This window comes from Lycium barbarum, chromosome 11 (assembly GCF_019175385.1).
Source record: "Lycium barbarum isolate Lr01 chromosome 11, ASM1917538v2, whole genome shotgun sequence".
Classification (NCBI taxonomy): Eukaryota; Viridiplantae; Streptophyta; class Magnoliopsida; order Solanales; family Solanaceae; genus Lycium; species Lycium barbarum.
The window spans coordinates 96324784-96342370 of NC_083347.1; positions in this window are offsets into that span (position 1 = coordinate 96324784).

Here is a 17587-nt window from a genome sequence, read left to right on the forward strand (position 1 = left end):
ACCCCAAAAATTTTGTTCTTGTTTCTCGAATTTAAAGTTATATTTGAGTTTGTTGATAGCCAAAACCCATAAATCCAATAGTTGAGTTCATTTGGTTAAGTTTGGAGTGAATCATCATTATTGAGCTTTGAAGCTTTGAAGAACTCAAAAGTGGGTTTAGTGATTGAGTTAAAATTGAAGCTAAGTAATTAATAGGCGTTGTTCTCCATATCAACGGGAGCTTGGATCTGAAAATTGGGGGGAAAATGGGTTGAAGTTAAGGTACTTGGAAATTTGAATGTTCTTCATGTTCTTGAAGATATTCATATCTTCATCTCGAGAAGAAGACTCAAAAGGCAGGTTTAATCCAAAAAATTTCCAAGTCAAGAAGAAAAGTTGTTTGTTTGGCCAAAAAGGGAAAATCCTAGGTTGTGTGGGGCCCAATACATCACCAGATCCAAGAAATTCTACCCAAAGTTCGAGAACATGAAGCTCAGGAGTGCGTATTCTAACCACACGTCGCACAGACAAAGCACAACACGGGCTTGCGCTGCACGTGCAACACACGACCATCGCACATGACAAAACATTTTCAGAAAATTTTGATTCTATGCAGAGCGTGTGTTGCACAGATTCAGAGAGGGGTAGATTGTGCGATCCTTGTGCATCGCATGACTTTGAAAATCCCAATTTTTTTTCTAAGTGTTAGATTCAGAGAGGAGTGTTTTGTGCGCTGGGTGAGCGACGCACAGTCACCACACTACCATCAGACAGTTTTTCTAAGTGTCAAAAAATGGTTTGATTCCTTCATAACTTCCTTTCTTTGATTCTTATAACTAATTAACAACTAGTAGTCGATCTTATTAGTTGCTAATTAGTTCTTGAGTCTGAATTCATTTCGTGCCAATTCTTCTTAAGTTTTTCCTTTTATTTCGTTGAAAACATCTTTGGCTCTTGCTCGTTTGCTTTGACTCGTCGTTCCTTCATCTTAACAAGAATCCATTCTACCACAAAGTATAAGCAACAGTGTGAATTCTATTGGTTAAGCGATTCATCAACAACTTCGAAGACCACGGGAGTGTGGTAAGGTTTGAGAGTTGAATACGAGTAAAGTGAGGCTTTTATTACTAATGTTGTGTGCTAGTTTTGCAGGTTTAAATGTCGGTTCAAAATACGCAAGAATTCCCTAACATGGAGGGAATGGAAGTGATTCTCCAAAGAATAGCGGCGATGGAATCCAAATTAAAAGCTAAGATAGATGTTATGGATGAGCGGATGATGAGTATTGAGAAAGTTCAAGTGGATGGCTCGAGTAGAATGGGCACTCCCTGTCCTAGGAATGAAGGTGATAGGGATAAAACACAAGATACCACACCAACCATTATCCCGGGACAATCACATACCTTGTACAACCCTAACGCCACAACCACCTCCACCTAAAGAACTCCTCCACCCTAAATAACCAACCTTCTACTCCAAAACCCCACATTCCAAAACACCAATCGGCAAACCTATCCCCAAGTTTATCAGAACAACCCGAATGAGGAAATACCTCAAGCAATCTTACAACAAGCATCCCAAGCTCCACCCCAAGCCCAAATACAAGATCCCTTTCTTAACCAAAACCAACACCACAATCAATACCAAAAACAATATCCAAACCAATGGGAGGATATTGACTATGAAGAGCGGTGGTGGGATTAGAACCGTCAAGGAGGAAGATGAGGAGAGATGAACAATCGGGGTAGAGGGAGGCAAGGAGGCTTTGGGAGATTTTCGGGCCATGAATCTAGGTTCCAAGGTCATGTCGACCAAGGAAGGGCTCAAGGGTATGAAGATCGAGGGAGATGGAAAGACAATGACCGGAATTTGAACACAATTAAGGTCAACCTCCTTACTTTCCAAGGAGGTAGAACCTTGGAAGAGTTTCTTGAGTGGAAGCTATAAGTGAACGCATGTTCCTCACCAACAATGTGTCCGAGGCCTTAAAGACAAAGTGTGCCCTCACTCAATTTGAGGGATATGCTTCCACGTGGTAGGAATTTAAGAAGCTACAAAGGGCTCAACAACACATCTATGATCTTCCAACTTGGAACGACTTGATTGAGCTCATGGAATCAAGGTGGCTTCCACGCACATATCGTCAAGATGTAATCAAAAGGGTGTATTTGTTGAAACAAGAGTCTAAAAGCTTGGAAGAGTACTTTGATTAGTTTGAGGATTTGCGGATGAAAGCCAAGCTAGAAGAACAAGAAGAGTGCACTATTATAAGGTTCGTAGCCTACTGAATCGTGACATTTCTAAATCCATGAGGCTCAAGACTTATAATAGTCTAGAAGAGACATTCCACAATGCATCCAAGGTTGAAGCGGATCTAAAAGAGGAGAAATGTTATAAAGACAAGGGCAAATCATCTTCAACTTGGAGCAAAGGCAAAGAAAAGTGGAAAAGTTTCACTTAGGAAAAGCCCAAGACTAACACTCCAACACCTCAAGCCAAGTTCGACTACAAAGTTAAGGGTGATGATAAGGCTAAAGGAGGTCACAACTCTAAACCCAACTATAATCGTCCTTCTACCGTCCAATGCTTTAAGTGCCAAGGAAGAGGGCGCTATGCAAGTGAGTGTCCCAATTGAGGGACTATTACTATTGTGAGGGAGGAGTACCGAACCGATGATGAAGATGAGAGCGGGAATGGTAATGATGACGAGGGAGAAAGAAGTGAGTGTGAGGGTGATTCCGATGAAGAGGTTAAGATAAGGTATGAAGAAGCCTTGAGTCATGCTATTGTGGCTAGAAGAGCTATGAGGGCTCTAGCTAGGGAAGAGAGTGACCAAAGGGAGAATTTGTTCCATGCAAGTTGTAAAATTGTGGACAAGGTGTGTTCCTTAATTATTGATGGTGGGAGTTGCGCGAATGCCGTTAGCTAATTTTTGGTTAAAAATGTGAAATTCCCCAACCGCAAGCACACCAATCCCTATAAACTCCAATGGTTCAAAGAGGGTTAACAAGCAAGCCATCACTAAATTTACCATTGGTCTCATCCTGTAATAGTTGATACTCTAAGGACGAATATAATGAAGTAAAAATGACGATGATGATGTTGAGGATATGTAGGTACCTATATAGATATATGTATATGCATCAAGGTATTACTATTAAGAACACCGAGCTTATATGGCCGGTGTCACACCCCCGACGAGGAGTATGACAGGCTCTGACCCGTAGGCCGAAGTCACCTGACTTAACCGTTACTTGGACATCACATACCATAACTCAAAGAACATCTACTCGCGGAAATGGGCCAACATAGAAATATTCGATAATTCAACACATATGTACATATGCGGACCGGCAAGGTCGCTACACATAAAGTATATCATAAAGCCGACAAGGCTATCAGAAAAAAAAATGTCAAGAAGCCAAAACAAGGCCGACAAGGCCATACATAATATTTACATATCCCACAATGTCTATGAGCCTCTAAGAGTGTACATATGTACATATATTATACTAGCAGAAAAATACCAAAAGATAGCAAGCCCGGAGTAGTGGTACTTGCTAACACCCTTGAAGTTGAAAATCCTACTGCGGTTGCTCCCCGATAACTCTGTCAGAGCCTGCAGCATGAAATGCAGCATCCCGTGCAATGGGACGTCAGTACGGATAAAAGTACTGAGTATGTAAGGCAGGAGGGTAACAACATAATTACAATATAATGTAACATAAATAAGAGCAAAAGAAAACCGAACATCTAGAAGTAGCATAAAGAACAATGCATGATGAAATCATTGGTATGCTTACATATACATATATATATATATATATATATATATATATATATATATATATCTATATATATGTAATAGATATTATCCATGCCCGGCTGTAAGGCTCGGTGCTATATGTGTAAAATCATGCCCGGCCATTAAGGCTCGGTGTTATCATCATTAGCCCACGTCCGGGCCTCCCGCGTCCGGGGCAATATCATAACATGCCCACTGCAGTGGTGTGCGCATTTACGCGCCATGCCCGGCCGACTAGAGCGCGGCACGGTGTAGTAAAATAGTACATTACATTTATTCATACGTATATACCATTATTGGTCTGTACCGGAAAAACTGTGCAGGACCCCGCTTTCCTTCCGCGATGCGGACGGAAATCCTTATCCTGGAGCCGATTTTGGATGAGAATTCCACGATCTGATCTTGGCCTTTCGGAGTGACATAAGGTTGGTAGCCTCCGAATATCTTATGGAATTCGTATCGAGTCCAAAGGAGTACTCGATGATGATAAGTAAAATAATATTTCAAGAATCAATAAAACAACAAGACATTAAGATTTGAAATATAAGGCATGGGAATTGACTGGATTTGTTATGGAACGCTTGTGTCTATATTCTAGTCGGATTCGTGCCAAAGAAAGAGGGAAACGAACACCTTACATACCTTATTCGTCAAGCCACCACTTAAAGAGTTCCTTACCCCGATGCTTGCGCTTCACCCGAACCCATATATTGAGAAACACATCTTTAATCACACTTCCATCATATGTCCATCAGCTTATAAGCACTAATTTATGGAAGTCTAATTTGGGTCACGAAAAATTTGGGCAGCATCTCCCCTATATCATCATCTTCCTCCAAATACCAAAACAACTCCCAAACAACACCAACAGCATCGACAACAACATCCTCAATATTCTACAAGATAAATATATATATATTTTCATCCAAAATTCTCTTCAAACCTCAATCCATAAGCCAACAACATTAACACAACAAACTACAACTTTTATTCTTGTAAATATTCCTTAATCAATGTTAATAAGGAAATAGATTCAATGATTCATACCTTATGTTTACTAAAGTAGCAAGATCTTCAATATTCACTTGTTCCCAAGCTAACTCCAACACAAAATGAAATTATAATCGCGTCTACACGTTGTCCGGTCCTCGATTAATATTCCGTAGCTTGAAATTTACTCAAAATCCCCACTTCTATGTGGTACAAGAGCCCTCTTGTGTGCTGAATTTTCTGAAATGTTTTGGAGGATTTTTGATGAAGAAAAATGGGGCTTTTAGCCCTTTTATAGTGGCTTGGGTCGGCAGTACTGTAGCAGCTCTGTTTCTGCTCTGTCAGCTCAGTTTGTAACGTCTATAATTCTCTACTCCGATGTCCTATCGACGAACGGTTTGTTGCATTAGAAACTTGACTCGACGAAATTCATTTTAGGATTTTGATACACCTTAAAACTCCTAATATACATGGAGATATACCCCTACAAAGTTGACTCAAAATCCTATTTCAAATTTTCGACAACTTATTTTCCTTGATTAGCTTGGTCCCAGAGTCTTCCATAGCTTATTATATGAACTTAAACCCTCGTAACCATGAGATAAATGCATACAATCTCCCATATCTTAGGAAATGCTTCACGTCTAGACTTACACAACTAACGCCTAATAGATTTCACGTACAAGACTACGAGGTGTAACATTCTCCCCCCCTTCAAAAACATTCGTCCTCGAATGTCGGATACCCGAGGGTTAATAAAATTTCCACGGAATGTTAGTAGAGTATCTCTGGTGATTAGGGCACCGCTAATCTCCTACATGTCACAAGTCCTAATTACAAGTCCTACATGATACCATAATCAATGACACGCAGTCATGCGATGATTAGAATAATACTTCTCGTCTTATTGAGTCTTAAGGGGGTTTAAATATAACTCTTACCTTGTAAGCGATTTGCGGATGTAGCAGAACCTTGCAAGAATTCTTTCAGAGTAGTATCATCTATGACGGGGAATAAATGGGGATACTTGGACTTCATTTCTGCTTCGGCTTGCCATGTCATCTCTTCCCTATCTTTACTCCTCCATAGAACCTTCACTGAAGCCACATCTTTGTTTCGGAGTCTGCGAACCTATCTATCGAGAATAGCAATTGGTTTTTCCTCATATGTCAGATTTTCTGTAACTTGTATATCGTCAACAGGTACGATTTTAGATGGATCTCCAATACACTTTCTAAGCATGGACACATGGAAAACTGGATATACCGCTTGTAGCTTTGATGGCAGCTCCAATTCATAAGCCACCTTGCCTATCCTTCGGATGATCTTACAAGGTCCGATATATCGGGGATTAAGTTTCCCTTTCTTACCAAACCGCATCACGGCTTTCATAGGTGATATCTTCAGAAACACCCAATCACCTACCTGAAATTCTAATTCTCGTCGTCGTACATCTGCATAAGATTTCTGATGACTCTGAGCTGTACGCAATCGTTCCTGAATAAGCTTTACCTTTTCAATAGCCTGATGAACAAGGTCTGGCCCAAATAAGTTTGCTTCTCCGACTTCAAACCAACCGGCAGGAGACCTACACTTCCTACCATAAAGAGCTTCGTACGGAGCCATTTTGATACTGGCATGATAGCTATTGTTATAAGAAAAATCTATCAAAGGCAACTGATCATCCCAACTTCCTTGGAAATCCAGTACACAAGCTCGTAACATGTCTTCTAAGGTCTGAATAGTCCGCTCAGCTTGCCCGTCTGACTGCGGATGGAAAGCCGTACTAAGATTTACTCGAGTACCAAGACTTTCCTGAAAAGATTTCCAGAACTTTGCTGTAAACTGTGCGCCTCTGTCTGAAATAATTGACAGCGGAATGCCATGAAGGCGCACAATCTCCTTAAGATAAGTTTAGCATAGTCTTCAGCAGCATAGGTAGTTCTTACTGGCAAGAAATGAGCTGATTTAGTTAACCTATCAACAATCACCCAAATACAATCGAATTTGCGGCGAGAACGGGGCAATCCCATGACAAAATCCATATTAATCACTTCCCACTTCCATGCTGGGATCTCCATTTCTTGTAATAAGCCACTGGGTTTCTGATGTTCAATCTTCACCTGTTGGCAAGTGGGGCATTGAGCTACAAAGTTAGCAATATCCTTCTTCATATCATTCCATCAGTAAAAGCTCTTGAGGTCATGATACATCTTGGTGGACCCGGGATGAATTGAATACCGGGAGGAATGAAATTCTGATATGATCCTGTCCCGAAGCCCAGTTACATTTGGAACGTACAAACGACCTCGATGTTTGAGGAACCCATTTGAATCCAGTTCGAAGGCTGAGATCCTATTTTGTTGCACTCCTTCCTTAATGTTAATTAAAACTGGATCTTCATACTGTTGAGTCTTTACATCTGAGACAAGAGTCAATTGGGATATATTCTGTAAAGCAATTCCAGTGTCTTCCGAATCTAGTAAGCGAACTCCCAAATTTGCTAAGCGATGAAGTTCTCTAGTCATTTCCATTTTTTCTGCTGGCACATACAATAGACTTCCCATTGATTTGCGACTTAGGGCATCAGCTACAACATTAGCTTTACCGGGATGATATAAAATCTCAGCATCGTAATCCTTTAGCAATTCGAGCCATCTTCAACAACAACAACAACAACAACATACCCAGTGAAATCCCACAATGTGAGGTCTGGGGAGGGTAAAGTGTACGCAGACCATACCCCTATCTCGGAAGACAGGGAGGCTGTTTCTGAAAGACCCTCGGCTCAAGAGAAATCACAACGAGAAAGGTTAGATAAGCACAAACAGTTCAAAGCAGAATGCAAATGAAACTAAAGAAAGCGAATACGTCAGAATAAAGCAGTCTGAAAAAAAAGGGAACAGTAGCTACCACAGATAAATAAGATAATCGAAGTACAAGAAACCACATATAGTAGCAAGAAACAAAGGGCAATAGACTATAGATCGAAACAACGACTACCTACTAGCCTTCTACCCTAATCTGAGTCCTCCAAAACCTCCTATCTAGCCATCTTCATTGCCTCAAATTCAATTCCTTTTGCCTAAATATATATTGAAGACTTTTATGGTCCGTATAGATATCGACATGAACTCCATATAAATAATGCCGCCATATCATTAGAGCGTGAATCACTGCCGCCAGCTCTAGATCATGGGTTGGATAATTTTGCTCATGTTTCCGTAGTTGTCGAGAGGCATAAGCAATCACCTTACCATTTTGCATCAACACACAACCCAGGCCGGTGCGTGACGCATCACAGTATACAGTGTAACTCTCGGTGCCTTCTGGAAGGGTGAGGACAGGAGCAGATATCAACTTATATTTCAATTTCTGGAAACTCCGCTCGCACGCTTCTGACCATTGAAACTTGGCCCCCTTCTGAGTTAATTTTGTAAGGGGAGCTGCTATAGAAGAAAATCCCTCTACAAATCTTCGATAATACCCAGCGAGACTTAAGAAACTTCGGACTTCCGAAGCGGTTGTTGGTCGGGGCCAGTTATTAACGGCTTCAATCTTCCGATCATCGACTTTAATACCTTCATCGGACACAATATGGCCTAGAAAAGCCACTGAAGTTAGCCAAAATTCACATTTGGAAAATTTGGCATACAACCTTTGATCTCGCAATGTTTGCAACACCTTTCGGAGGTGATCAGCATGTTCCTTCTCCGAATGAGAATATACCAAGATGTCGTCAATGAATACAATAACAAAAATATCCAAGAAGGGTCGGAATATGGTGTTCATTAGCGCCATAAACGCCACAGGAGCATTTGTCAATCCGAAAGACATGACTAAGAATTCAAAATGCCCATATCTCGTTCGGAAAGCTGTCTTCGGAATGTCTTCCCCTTTTACTCGTAGCTGATGATACCCTGACCTTAAGTCAATCTTCGAGAAGCATTTAGCACCCTGTAGCTGGTCAAACAAATCATCAATTCTAGGCAATGGATATTTGTTCTTGATAGTCACCTTATTCAACTGCCGGTAGTCAATACACATTGTTAGTGAGCCATCCTGCTTGCGGACAAATAATACTGGTGCTCCCCATGGAGAAGTACTGGGCCTAATGAAGCCCTTGTCTAATAAGTCCTGTAATTGCCCTTTCAATTTACACAACTCGGCGGGGGACATACGATAAAGAGGAATAGAGATGGGTTGGGTGTCGGGATACACATCAATCACAAATTCAATTTCCCTTTCGGGAGGGAGGCCTGGTAATTTGTCGGGGAATACATCCTGAAATTCATTAACTACAGGAACAAATTGCAAAGTTGGCGGTTCAGCTTCAGTGCTTCTAAATCGAACCAAATGATAAATATAACCCTTGGAAATCATTTTTCGCGCCTTAAGGTAGGAAATAAACCTACCCTTTGGTGCTGGGGTATTGCCCATCCATTTAAGAACTGGTTCACCCGGAAACTGAAATTTCACAGTTTTGGACCAACATTCCACATTGGCATAGCAAGAGGCTAGCCAATCCATTCCCATGATAGCGTCAAAGTCCACCATTTCTAACTCCACTGGATCAGCCACTGTTTCATGACCACATATTGTAACCACACATCTACGATAAATTTGTCTTGCAATAACAGGTTCCCCGACTGGAGTAGAAACCAAGAAAGGCTTGGACAAAGATTCAGACTTTATACCGAACCTATTAGCAATATAAGGTGTGATGTAAGATAGCGTGGAACCCGGATCGATCAATGCATAGACGTCATAAGAACAAATGGATAAAATACCTGGCACAACATCGGGAGACGACTCAAGATCCTGCCGTCTTGCAAGTGCATAAATACGATTCTGGTTGCTGCCGGAAGCAGACACCTGAACTCTTCCCCTACCTCTACTTGCTGGGGCTTGAGAAGAACCTTGTCCATGAGGGCGAACAGAAGATGAAGAACCTGCGATCGAACCTGTTGGCTGAGCCGGGCCTCCTCTACCACGAGATGGACAGTTTCCCATAACATGACCAGGCTGCCCACAAGAGTAACACACCCCCATACCTTGGCGGCACTGGCCAAAGTGTCCTTTACCGCACTGCTCACAACGAGGAAAGGGAGGCCTTGCCTGGCTAGATTTTCCTCTGTAAGAAGGAACTGACGCTCTCGTGCTTCGACTCAGTCCATAATAAGTGGGTCTATCATAACGCTGCCTCTGGAACCTGGAAGGTGCACTAACCGCTGAAGGATCTGATCTTCTATAAGAATGGGGTCTATAATCTTCTTGATAAGCACCTGAATAACCTGCGAACTTGGTCCGCTTATAACTGCCCCTACTCGGGTCTTGCTCAGTCCGCTGTCGGCGTTCAAGGTCCTCCAAATTTTGAGCATACTCCTGAATACGAGCAATATCCATACCACTCTGTAATGAAGCCGTCATACAATCCTTAATCAAGTGAGGCCCAAGTCTCGTCACAAAACGATGTACCCTATCTTCCATTTCAGCTACCATCGCCGGGGCGTATCTAGCCAAGGAGTTAAACTTCAAACTATATTCCCGAACGCTCATATTATTCTAGCGAAGCAACAGAAATTCATCAGCTCTAGGTCTGCGAACCTCAGCGGGCAGATAATGGTCCAGAAAGGCTCTAGTGAATTTTGACTATACTGCTGGAGGTGCGTTCGGCCCTCTCGATTGCTGCCAAGACTCATACCATACCGCGGCCACATCTCACAGTCTATGAGAAGCTATCTCCACTGATTCTGTGTCAGAATCATGCATTACCCTCAAAGCGCGGCCCATTCGATCTATAAAATTCTGAGGGTCATCCTTCGGGTTTGTGTCACGACCTGACTAGGGGCTGCGACGGGTACCCGGGGCTAACCACCGAGCACCACTTATTTCCTCACTCGTCATAACTATTTTACACCTCTTTATCATTCATAATCTCATGATCGTGAGACTATCATCTTTCATTTGAAAACACAATTGATTTTATATACATATACCCCGTTAGGTTAGCAAAATAATATATACAAATATACCATAGTAATCTCGTGAGACCATCTAACCCATACTGCGCATCTACGAGCCTCTACTGACATACTGTACATATGGACGGAACAAGACTCCGTCATGCCCAAAATATACATACATATACCAAAAGAATAATCATAAGCACCTCCGGACAATGGAGTGCTCTCAATCAGCTGACAGCTACTAGGAATCTGGGTCAAGCTTACCTCCCTGTCTACTTGTGGGCATGAACACAGCGTCCAAAGAAAACGGACGTCAGTACGAATGTTGTACTGAGTATGAGAGGCATAAACAATAACAATACATCAAGAAAATAAGGAAGGTATCAAATATGAACCAAACTGTAACTGACTGCGAGTCATATAAGAAGTAATGTATGCTGACTTACTTTTATGCTCATCATCATCTCATGTATGCATAACATGTATATATATATAAATAAACCGCCCGACCATATAGGTGCGGTGTGATAATCAATAACATTAGCCCACGTCCAGGTCTCCCGCGTCTGGGGTATCTGCCCATGCCAACTGGCCATGGTGTATAAGTTGTCCGCCTTAGCGGTGACTGCCCGGCCGACTAGGCATGGTGTAATATCATCATAACATGCTCATCGTAATATGCTCATCATAGTAGATGCATAAAGACTCTTAGAACAACTATACTTTATCGAGGTGACATAAGGTCGTGGACCCTCGATCCCATTATGAACATTTATAAACATTCTGCCTCACCTTGAAGGGATTAATGTATGAGGTGAGTATAAGCAAGGAACGACATCATATCACTACTGAACTCACGACATTACTCTTATCTCGTATAACTATTCATGATCTTAGACTCTTAGCTTTTAGGAACATAAGAGAGTCGTGGAGAGGAAAGAAGAATCATGTCATAGGATTCATGCCATAGAAAGAAAGGACTAGCCTCACATACCTTTGTCGTTTAGCTAATCTATCATTCACTTGTTCTCCTTCGATATCACGTCGTTACCTTCACGAGAGAATTCGAATTAACATTAGTTAATCGACTATAAAAATGTGTCGTTATTTCTAGAGAAAATTGGGCAGCATTTCCTTTGTTTCTACTACTTTTCCCATGTTCTATTTCAACTCCCAAACATTTACAACAACACTCACAATATTGCAATCAACAATCATCATTTATATACTTTAAGCAAAATCCACCATTTCTCTCCAATTTCTTCACATTTATGGTTATAGTTCGTTATCGCGTTTTCTCATATATAATACTTATTTCATGGCCTAAACATCATTTACAACATATTCATAATCATAGCATACCAACATTCATGATTCCATTCAACTACTATTCAATTGTGACACTATTCACCCATCTAAGACCCATTTTCCATGCCTTTCTACAATTCAAGCATCTTAGCTTTCCAATCCCTTAAACAACATGATAAAGTCATGAGTTTCATACACTTTGTTTCATGGATTTAATGTTGTTGATCATTGTTTTCCTTGGTATTCTTATGGTTGAAGTGTTTGGAGGGTTCTAGAGCTTTCTTGAGTTGGAGAGATGGGAAATAAAATAAGATGGAATGAAAAAAAATGGTCCCTTATATGAATTTAAAAGCTGGCCGACCAACTTTATACGGACCGACATATGGTCCGTACTATTTATACGGACCGTATGTGTGGCCGTATATTTGGTCCAGTGGCTGGTTCTCTCTTTGGCCAATTATACGGTCCCATATACGGTTGGTACAATTTATACGGTCTGTAGGTTGGACTGTATAATGCCCAGTGGTTCCGTTTTCATTCTCGTCGACCCGTTTGATCTCCGATCCTTATGGAGCCTTCTTGGCACTTGTTTAACACTTTAATACCAACCTAAGGGACGTTATTACTTGTCTCTAAGACATCATTATGCCATCACAGAATCGTTGCTTGTTATTCTTATCCGATATACAACATACGACTCGCTTTCCTTAACAACTTTCTTTCCTTATCTCGGATGCCTTTGAGATCTCGTATAGGCTCATCAACTACTATTTCTTGCTCCTCAAAACATCGCATACGTCATGACCTTCGTCAACCTATTCACTGTACATGCACGGGGAATTTTCCAAGGTGTAACAGTTTGTCCCCGTGAACATCGGAGGGTCCAAGGTATAAAATTCATGTACACGGGAACTAACAGCCCTATCCGGAAGGCCAGCCTGCCGCTGAGTCTGAGCAGCCACCAATCTAGTCAATAACTGGACTGCATCTCGCAAGTCCTGTTCTGTAGCAGCGGGGTGAGGAGCTGGAGGCTGAGGGGCCGGAGGGTCTGGAGCCTTATCTTGCTCTTCTGCACCTGATGGAGTAGAGGTAGCATGCGAGGGGGTAGCGCTCCGAGCCTCGCTATGCCCTAACTCAGGTAGCGGTACTCGGCTCGGGCCTTCCCCAGTAGTACCCAGTATACTACTGACTTTCTTCTTCCATGGAGGCATTGCTAAAAATTAAACACGGAAGGATTAGATAGTTGTATTCTTAACTTGGCTCTATCGCACGATCTAGATCAATGAAGAAAAGTATCTTCCTAAATGTCCGGTAGCCTCCTAGCTATAGATATGGTGCACGACATATCGATAACCAGGACTCTACTGGACACGGCTCATGGACATCCCTAGGACTGAACCGCACTGATACCAATTTGTCACACCCCCGACGAGGAGTATGACAGGCTCCGACCCGTAGGCTGAAGTCACCTGACTTAACCGTTACTTGGACATCACATACTATAACTCAAAGAACATCTACTCGCGAAAATGGGACAACATAGAAATATTCGATAATTCAACACATATGTACATATGCGGATCGACAAGGTCGCTACACATAAAGTATATCATAAAGCCGACAAGGCTATCAGAAAAACAAGGCCGACAAGGCCATACATAATATTTACATATCCCACAATGTCCATGAACCTCTAAGAATGTACATATATTATACTAGCAGAAAAATACCAAAAGATAGCAAGCCCGGAGTAGTGGTACTTGCTAACACCGCTAAAGCTGGAAAATCCTACTGCAGTTGCTCCCCGATAACTCTGTCAGAGCCTGCAGCACGAAATGCAGCGTCCCGTGCAATGGGACGTCAGTACGGATAAAAGTACTGAGTATGTAAGGCAGGAGGGTAACAACATAATTACGATATAATGTAACATTAATAAGGGCAAAAGAAAATCGAACATCTGGAAGTAGCATAAAATACAATGCATGATGAAATCATTGGTATGCTTACATATACATATATATATCTATATATACGTAATAGATAGGATCCATGCCCGGCCATTAAGGCTCGGTGTTATCATCATTAGCCCACGTCCGGGCCTCCCGCGTCCGGGGCAATATCATAACATGCCCACTGCAGTGGTGTGCGCATTTACGCGCCATGCCCGGCCGAATATAGCGCGGCACGGTGTAGTAAAATAGTGCATTACATTTATTCATACGTATATACCATTATTGGTCTGGACCGGAAAAACTGTGCAGGACCCCGGTTTCCTTCCGCGATGCGGACGGAAAGCCTGATCCTAGAGCTGATTTTGGATGAGAAGTCCATGATTTGATCTTAGCCTTTCGGAGTGACATAAGGTCGGTAGCCTCCGAATAGCATATGGAATTCGTATCGAGTCCAAAGGAGTACTCGATGATGATAAGTAAAATAATATTTCAAGAATCGATAAAATAACAGGACATTAAGATTTGAAATATAAGGCATGGGAATTGACTGGATTTGTTATGGAACACTTGTGTCTATATTCTAGTCATATTCGTGCCAAAGAAAGAGGGAAACGAACACCTTACATACCTTATCCGTCAAGCCACCACTTAAAGAGTTCCTTACCCCGATGCTTGCGCTTCACCCGAACCTATATATCGAGAAACACATCTTTAATCACACTTCCATCAACTTATAAGCACTAATTTATGGAAGTCTAATTTGGGTCACGAAAAATTTGGGCAGCATCTCCCGTATATCATCGACTTCCTCCAAATACCAAAACAACTCCCAAACAACACCAACAACATCGACAACAACATCCTCAATATTCTACAAGATAAATATATATATATATATATATATATATATATATATATATATATATATATATATATTTTCATCCAAAATTCTCTTCAAACCTCAATCCATAAGCCAACAACATCAACACAACAAACTACAACTTTTATTCTTGTAAATATTCCTTAATCAATGTTAATAAGGAAAGAGATTCAATGATTCATACCTTATGTTTACTAAAGTATCAAGATCTTCAATATTCACTTGTTCCCAAGCTAACTCCAACACAAAATGAAATTATAATCGTGACTACACGTTGTCCGTGCCTCGATTAGTATTCCGTAGCTTGAAATTTGCTCAAAATCTTCACTCCTATGTGATATAAAAGCCCCCTTCTTTGCTGAATTTTCTGGAAGATTTTGGAGATTTATGATGGTGAAAAAGGGGTTTTTAACCCTTTTATAGTGGCTAGGGTCGGCAGTACTGTAGCAGCTCTGTTTCTGGTTTGTTAGCTTAGTTTGTAACGTCCATAATTCTCTACTCCGATGTCCTATCGACGAGCGGTTTGTTGCATTAGAAACTAGACTCGACGAACTTAATTATAGGATTTTGAAACACCTTAAAACTCCTAATATACATGGAGATATACCCCTCCAAAGTTGACTCAAAATCCTGTTTCAAATTTTCGACAACTTATTTTCCTTGATTTGCTTGGTCCCAGAGTCTTCCATAGCTTATTGTATGAACTTAAACCATCGTAACCATAAGATAAATGCATACAATCTCCCATATCTTAGGAAATGCTCCACGTCTAGACTTAAACAACTAACGCCTAATAGATTTCACGTACAAGACTACGAGGTGTAACAGCCGGGTATGATATCTATCGCGCGCACACCACTACAGTTGGGTACGGATAGCACTGAGCCTCGGTAGGGCCAGGTATGTATAACACCGAGCCTTGTCATGGTCGGGTATGTGAGACACCGAACCTCTATGGTCGGGTATGGTACTATTATATAAGTAGACATTAGAAATAGAAGGTTCCTAATAAAAAAAGGGTAAGAAAGCATGATGATTGTCGCTAGAGGTACAAAAGGCTCTATCATTCCATGACTCCTGTATCTTGTGTTATTCCTTATGCTTTTACTATGATGTTGATTATGCTTTACATACTCAGTACATTATTCGTACTGACGTCCTTTTGCTTGTGGATAGTGCGTCATGCCCGCAGGTGGACAGGGAGATAGACTTGATCCTTAGGCTGCTTATCCAGAGATTGCTTAGAGGAGCTCCATTTGATCCGGAGCTGCAGCTTGGGTACTATTCGTTTGTGTATATATGGGCATGGAGGGGCCTTGTCCCGTCTTTATGATGATCCATACTCTTCTTAGAGGCTCGTAGACCGTCATGTATAGTAGATTCCTTTTGCCTTGTCGGTTCATGCTTTTGTTATATTATTTTGTTAAGCCTCGTCGGCTTGCGTATATGTATATGGGCGTAGTTGTTGATGTTCATATAAAAGTATTTTAGCCGTTAGAAGTGGTAATATTGAGGCATAGAGTTGTTGATAAGCCATGTGGCTCACCTAGATACGAATGTGAATGTACGATGAGAGGTACCCGGTGGGTTAGCCCCGGGTGCCCGTCATAGCCCTCCGGTTAGGTTGTGAAATTTGTGGTCTTCCAAATTGGGTAATTCTTGAATTCCAAATTGCTAAGGTTCATTGATTGAAATCCCATTAGGAGGGTTTAGGTTTAACATACCTAAGTTTGCCTATAGATTTCTTATCAATTGGGTCTTGTATTTATCCATCTATCTTTCTTCCATTCCTAATCTTTCCCATCCTATTTTCCTTTTTCTTGTTCTTTAAGTTTTTAGAGTTTCATAGGTTAAATTTTATCAAGTCTCCATCCATTAGAGACATGATCCAAAGAGTTTAAGCACAAGTAATGGTTATCCTTAGAACAAGGTTGTGCTTTGAGAACAATAACTTATCCTAAAACTCTTTTGATCATATGTTCAATGGATGGGGACTCTCATATGATGTATAAAGTGTTATTTTTTTAAATTGTATCAAGTCTTTTTATTATTTTATTTTATTTATTATGGCTTTTTAGACGAATATTGGCTTTTTTAGTATCATTACTTGTCCTAAAATTCTTTTGATAATGCGTTCAATGGATGGGGACTCTCAGATGGTTTATTAAAGTGTTATTATAATTTTTAAATAGCGATATGTCCTCTTTTTATTTTATTTTATTATTTTATGTTTTTAGACAAATATTGGCCTTTTAAGTACCATTACTTGTCCTAAAACTCTTTTGATCATGTGTTCAATGGATGGAGACTCTCACATAATGTATTAAAGTGATATTATAATGTTTAAGTAGTAGAATGTCCTTTTATTTATTTTATTCTATTCTATTCTATTTATGGCTTTTTTAGATAAATATTGGCCTTTTAAGTGTTATTATTGTCCTAAAACTCTTTTGATCATGTATTCAATGGATGGGGTCTCTCATATGATTTATTAAAGTGTTATTATAATATTTAAATAGTGGTATGTCCTTTTTTATTTTATTTATTTATTTATGGCTCTTTTTAGACAAATATTGGCCTTTTAAGTGCCATTACTTATCCTAAAACTCTTTTGATCATGTATTTAATGGATCCGATCTATGATTATGATCTATTAAAGTGTTATTATAATGTTTAAATAGTGGTATGTTCTTCGTTTCTTTTA